The sequence below is a fragment of the Balaenoptera acutorostrata genome, chromosome 4, assembly GCF_949987535.1.
Source record: "Balaenoptera acutorostrata chromosome 4, mBalAcu1.1, whole genome shotgun sequence".
NCBI lineage: Eukaryota > Metazoa > Chordata > Mammalia > Artiodactyla > Balaenopteridae > Balaenoptera > Balaenoptera acutorostrata.
In genome coordinates, this window is record NC_080067.1 from 127936349 (window position 1) to 127943609 (window position 7261).

General features: G+C 33.8%; 1 non-coding gene across 1 annotated transcript; it reads right to left on the minus strand.

Annotated features, from left to right (window-relative positions):
• Window positions 1–2195: 2195 nt before the first annotated feature.
• On the minus strand, window positions 2196–2304 carry LOC114236060 (U6 spliceosomal RNA). The gene has a single exon (XR_003622097.1). It is a non-coding gene; the product is annotated as a U6 spliceosomal RNA (small nuclear RNA).
• Window positions 2305–7261: the final 4957 nt, after the last annotated feature.

Here is a 7261-nt window from a genome sequence, read left to right on the forward strand (position 1 = left end):
CTGAAGTTTCATACCTTGGGTGAGTAAGTAGCCATCCAGGGATTAAAGATTCCTCATCCTCTACCCTTTTGTTCTTTCTCTTCACAAACCACATGTTTCTCTGAGCCAGGGCTGTTCTAGAAAATTCCATTTTTTTCTAACACCAAAAGAGAGTTTCTTGTTCTTGACACCAAATACATGGTATCTTTTCCAACACCACTTATTTAATTTTCCAGACACTGACTGTGTGTTCAACAATTGAGATCAATTCTGACACTATCTACCTGGAGTTGGCATCAGATCTCACAAGCTAAGGAGCTCAGTCCCACAAGGCAGCTCCAGTTCCAGATGCCAGTCACAAGTCTCAGGCCATTCATACTTCTGACCCACCAACTGTAAATCAGGTTCAACCTCTTCAGGTTCACAGAACTCAGGAAAACACTTTACTTACATTTTCCAGTCTGTTATTAAGGCTAAACCTCAGAAATGGCCAAAGTGACAGTGATACAGAGGGCCAAGTAGGGGAAGAGGGATCATGGAGCTTCTGTGCCCTCTCCAGGTGTGTCGTCCTCTCAGCCCCTCCATGTGTTCATGAACCTGGAAGATTTCCAACCCCATCATTTAGATATTTTTATGGAGATTTCGTTGGCTATCGGTGATTGACTCAATCTCTAGTTTCTTCTCCCCAAGCTTCCAATCAAGGCATGATCTTTCTGGCAACCAGCCCCCATCCTGAAGCTATCTAGGGTCTCATTCACCAAGAGTTGCCTCCTTATAACGAAAGGCCTTTATCGTCCTTATCACTTAGGAAATTCCAAGCTTTTTAGGAGCTTGGTTTTAGGAGACAGGAAGGGGACAAACATCAAATATCTTTATCTAATACCACAGCTACATACCAAACCATCAAAATAGCTTATCACAAACAAAGTGAAACACTGAGCCACCAATAAATGTACTTACACACACACACACACACACACACACACACACACACAATATACTGTTATAGCTCCTGACCAAGTATTCAAAATTGTGTATTTCTTCTCCTCTGCTTTGTCTTGACCAAACTTTATTCAAGCTTCTCTTTCCCCACAGTTCCCTGAACTTTAGCTTGTCCCCATCCCTGAGTCAAAGCCTAAGATGCAGAATATGCACTCCCCTCCAATCCCCAAATCAGCAGGCCCAGCAGGCACATTTCCTGTCAGACCTTTCAACCAAAAAAATTGCACAACCTGGCCCTAGATAGTTAAGGTGCATATCAAAAGAATGATTTCAGTGAGCCCAGTCAGACTCTTGCATCTTCCCATACGTAGAAGAGCACTAAATTTATTAACTTGAGATGTCTGGTTTTCTTTAACAGTAATCTTCTGATTAAAAAGATTAAAAGAAACTACCTGTTTTTGTTTTGTTTTTTGTTTTCTTTGAGTGTGCAAAAACTCCTACATATTCTGGCTCTTCCCTTACCTCTTTGGAACAGTCCCTCAGAGCTATCTGAGAGGCTGTATCCCAGGCTTAAGTCCTCAGTATGTCCACCAAATAAAACATAATTCTCAATTTTTAGTTTGTGCATTTTTTTCAGTCAACAGATTACATCTATTATGCTATTTACACACTCCTTGTTTGTCCAACTTCCTCTTAAAAGTTTCTTTTAAGCTCTGCTTACCTCTCTCTATAAAAGAAAAGCCTTTTTGTGTTTGATTTTCAGGCACTTGCAGGTTTCTGAGCTCCAAGGTTTCCCCCTATTGTATTAGCCTTTTTGAATAAGGTCTCTCCTTATCTACGCCTAGATTTGCTTTTATTTGAAGCAAAGTGTTAATAATACTACAATTATATCAGTTGTCAATATCAGCATCAAGTTTACCTAGACAAAAAGAAAAGAAGTAAACAATTCTGTCATGAACTTGGGTAATGCAAAGCAGGTAATCTGGATAATTTTATGAATTTATAAAAGTGCTTTTTTAAAGCTGCTTTTTATAAACTAAGTTATAAAGGGAAAGAAAGGTAAAAACACATCATTTAAAAATTAACATTTGGCTGCATACCATGGAAAATTTTCTTAAAATTATAAGTTACTTCATTTTTGTGAGCTCTTAAGTAAAATTATATTATTTTTATTTCATTTGTATCTCATTTGTTTAAACCTAACTAAGCATCATACAGCTCAATCTTTAAAAATGAAAAAACAAAACTCAGCTACTTTAATTTTCATTAGAGAATAAAGATAGGAACGCTTCACAAATTTGTCTGTCATCTTTGATCAGGGTCCATGCTAGTCTCCTCTAGTGTTTTCATTCCAATTTTACAATATGCACTCCCAAAACAAGCATCTGACCTTTTTTTTTTAATAGGAGGCTGTCTGGAATCAATATACCCCATGTTTCAAGGGCTATGTATGTGAGAGGGCTATAGACCAAGGAGGGCTAGAGATTCTCCTCTTAAAAATAATAATGCTAAGCATTACCCCCATACAGCCATCATATTACAAAAAAAAGCATTACTTATTTCATAAAAGATGAGATTTTGCCACTGAAGGTTTGTGTGATGAAACAATATGGTGGAAGAGGATATTGACATTTTAGATGGATTTTAGTTGTGTAAATAGATTTAGCTACTTCATATGAGATAATAGTTCTTTGCAAACTAAATTAATATTAGTAAGTTGATTATTTAAAAATTAAATATGTCAACTAAACAAGTATATTTTCAATAATAAGTGTTTATTGAAGGACAACAGGAAATTTTAGACAAAATTTAAAGGACAAAGGCAATAAAAAACTGTTACTTTTTTTCTATTGTTTTGCTTTTGTTAGTTTTTTCTTTAAAATAATTTTGTCCAAGCAAAAATATTCCACTAGATGAGAACTCTATATTGTCACTTTCTGACTTAGTAAAACCATTGTGTATTATTTGTATCAAACCAATGATTTCATAACACCAGAAAAACTTGAATGCTCATTGCTGATGAACAAATAATTATAAAAACATTACATTCATTCATGTGTCTTTGATTCCATTGCATAGCTAAATAGGAAGCATAAGCAATGAACAGAAAAGAAAGTTATATAAACTTTACAAATGATCAGTTAATAAATTCAAGCATAAAACAAATACACCAAAAATCAACCTAATTACATAAATATTTCTCATATGACAAGGCCAGTAATTTTCTCACTTTTTCTAAATGGACTTTATGTCATGTGGAACTTTTCCAGCTCATTTACATTCATGACCTCACCACTGCCAGTAATTCACATATTATTGCTAAATCAAATATTTATTTTATTTTAAAATTATAACCAGAAATAATTTAAGGAATAATATTTGTCTTGTGTTTTCCTTTCTTATTTTTCAAAACAACACTAGACATGTGAAAAACCACTGAAGCTTCTTAAATGAAAGTTAAATATGAAGTTAAGCTCTCCAAAAATGTATTAGTGAGTCTGTGAAACGTTTATAGAAATCACACACCTTGGTTTGACCTTCATTCTAAATTTCTAACTTCGTTTAACAATAGGATCGACTCTTCTGCATGTGAAGTTATACTGTTATAAACCACCTGTATTTCTATAAATTGTAAAATATGTAAAGATATATGCACACATTATCATTGCAGCATTATTTACAATAGCCAAGATATGGAAGCAAACCAAGTGTCTGTTGATGTGCTTTTATGTATTTCTAGTTGTCTGCAGTGAACGTGTATTCCTTGTAAAATTAGAAAGAAAACGATAAATGTCATTGAAAATGAAAAAAATATATATATAAAGAAGTTGGGAGCCTATGAAAAGCCCCAAGAGAGACCCCTGGTGAATGAGGCAGGAAGTCTCCCAACTTCACTGCACATTCTCTGACAGTGAGAAGGATACTGACTATTTTTAAGAGCTGGAGGAGGTAACTTTAATAATTCTACTAATTACACCCACCAGTACAATTTATAAGCACCTTCTGTATACCAGATGAGTACTCATATTGACTCTAATTCACTAAATGAACCTGCGAATTAGGTGATCTTCTTCTTCTTTTTCTTCTTCTTCTTCTTATTACTGAATGTTATAGATAAGAAAAATAGAAACGGACTCAAATTGATCTTTTTACATATTTAACTTTGATTGGAGAAAAAATACAGATAGTCAAGTAATAATGGAAAAAACAAAGGCTTTCAAACAGACAAACATGGGGTCAAATTCTATAACTATACGGCTTTCAGTATTCATTCCAAAATATTTATATGAGATAAGATGCAAATTGAAATGTGCTAGGATAACTAAGTATTTCCAGATTTGGTGATATGTCTCTAAAGCTTAGTCTGAAGTAGTATTCATGTAAATGAATCTTCAAAAAATATGTAAAGTGAAGGAATTTGCTTGTAGATATAGATATATTACACTGTCACTTTTAAACTAAATTAAATGGTGCCTGTTTTGTTCAGTTAATTCACTGGGTTATGTGGATCAATCAGTTATCCCCAGTTAATTCAAGGAGTCCTACAGAAAGGTACCATTTGTCCTTCACTTTGCAGAGAAAACTTGAGCTTAAGCTGGCTCTCTGATTAGGAGATAGTAAAAGTGTATAAATAAAAGATAAACATTTTTTCATTTAACCTTAATTCTGGACTCAACAGTGTTCTCTCATAATGCCATAATGTCAGGATTAGCAATGAACTTGATTTAACTAGGAATTGTTTTCAAGTGTAAGTTAGACCCATAATACTCAAAAGATAGTCCCTCAAGAACATCAGCAACAGCTGGAACAGTATTAAAACCTCAAAATTTCACATTAAAACTTATTAAAATTCCTCCTCCCAAAATTACAGACTTGGAATTCACATTTTAACAAGATCCTCATGTCATTCACATACACACTGAAGTTTGAGAAGCACCAGATTATGTGACCCTCAGAGGTATGCTTTTAATGGGATCCTCTCATCAAATATGTAATTTGAAAAGAAAGTGCTTTAAAGTCTTTCCCAGTCCTAGACTCAATGGGATTCTCTGAAACGGTAAAGGAAACAAGTCTTAAAATTCCACCTCTCTTGTTTGAGGGAAAAAATTGTGTAACTCACTTGTTTTTCTTTATTGGCATTTTGTCTAAAAAAATCAAATTAAAACGTATAAAAGGAATTCTTCATTTTCTGTCATCTCCAAAGTGTAAATCAAATCTTGGGGACAGGCAACAAAAACCACTTAAATAACAGACAATCAGTTTAGTCAGATACACTTTGCCTTTAATATCAAAAATATAAATCAACCAACTTCTCTACCATGCAGTGAATTTCAAAATCAATGAATTTTTGTCAACATTGGCTCACAGTGAACACTCTCATACCTCTTCCTGTTTCTCCATTCCCTATGCTATTATCCTGCTTCAAACCACAATCATTTATCACCTGAATTTCCACAATACTGTACTTCATAACTAGTTCCTGAATTTTCACATTTGTTCCCTGGGATCCGTTGTGGATATTGTAGTCATCGTAAAATTTCTGAAGTAGAGAACAGATTGTTATCACTTTGCTTAAAACCTTTCCAGTGTTTTCATTTTTAGGAAGAAGTTCAAACTTTTAGTAGTCTACAGTGACTATCCCTAGTGATGAAAACCCTGTTCTACTTTCTCCTCCTTTCTGCATCCATCTCCTCGTGTTCCACACGCCACCCTCCAAGCATATTGAATTCTTGTCACTTTCCCAAGTATCTTCTCAGCTTTGGTTTTGAGTATTTAACACTTTCCTTTCCTCAGTCTATATATAGCACATAGTTTCATTTCTTCTCATCCTAAGTGCCACTTCAACTGGGGAGCCAGCCCATCCTAATATCACCAAAATACCTCTCCTGTGGATTCCCATAGTGCCCTGTACTTCTCTAACTTTGCACATATTATATTAAATAACTCAATTACTTATAGCAGTTTTTAAAGTATCATTTTAAACTTCTTACAGCAAATTACCTCTAAGAAATAAAACTGACATTTTTTGCTAAAAACTCATTTGATATAGGTGATTATATAAGGCAAAAAAAATAGAAATCAGCTAAACTACATTGATAGGAAATGAACAGGAATTTGGAGGCTGGATTAAACACCAAAAGAGGGCAAAATATAAAAATGAAAATAGCCTAAGAATCATTGTCTGGAGCTAGACTTTGTGTGGATATTTTCAGGGTGATCAAAATAATTGATATAGAACAATTCTTAATAAAGAATAAAGTTCTTGCTAAGTAATAATAAAAAGCTTTAAATATTCACTTGTAAGTTTTGTGGAGCAAAAGGCTTTTTTTGTTTCAAAACTTCTAATATATGCTACATCCACTGATGAGAACTGTATTTTACAATTGCATTTGTGAGAGGCTAAGAGGAAACAGTTGTAAAAGTGAGATGTATAACTCAGCAGAAGGAACTTGGAAGCAGAAATGGGAACAAGAATTTAAGAAAGAGACAACTCATACAGTACCTGGAAAAGAAGAACAGAGTGTTAAGACATATCTTAGGAAACACATACAAATTTCATTAAATCTCAGAAAAACAGTATAATCTCAGCTGATAATCTGATTCAATCATAGCTGTATTCCCTAATAGGTTTGTTTTCAGACGTAATTTTAGTTGACATTTAGTACCTTTTTTTTTTTGGATTCTGAAAACTGTACAACAAATACTGTAAAATAAATAGATGAGTAGCTTCACATTTAAAGAGAATTTGATTTTTAAGAGAATGATTTATCCACAAACCCTATCATTCCTAAGATTAGTGACATCAAAATTTCCTTCCAGCTCAAAAAAAAAAAAAAAAAACCTCAAAATTTTGCCCATGAAAAATGAAAATGTTTATCGTATTTAGAAAAGAAAAGGTATCTAAGTTATTAATGGGCTTTGTTCTTGTAGTTCTGATATTATATGTGTCAGAGTTACGTAAAAGGTATAAATGACCACTAGAATTTAAGCTCCCACAGGGAAAGGATTTTTGTAGCTTCCTCACTGCTATATCCTCTGCTAGGTGAATGCTAGGCAAAGTACAGTGATTTAATAAAAATTATTAAATGAATGTGTAAAGAATTAACCTTCCTAGCCCAACAAGTTGTAGGGTTTTCATTAGATGATCACTAGGAGAAGTGGGAAAAAAATTTGAGAAAACCTTCTAAAAGAACTGGGAAGGTTTCAGATAGAAGAAAAATAAAAATATAAAAATGCAATGGAGAATATCCCTCACTTTCCCTTTCTTTACATATGGATTATACCACAGTAGCTGACTTTCAGGTCTTTGAGGAAGCATAGGCACAAAGGAGATACTTGG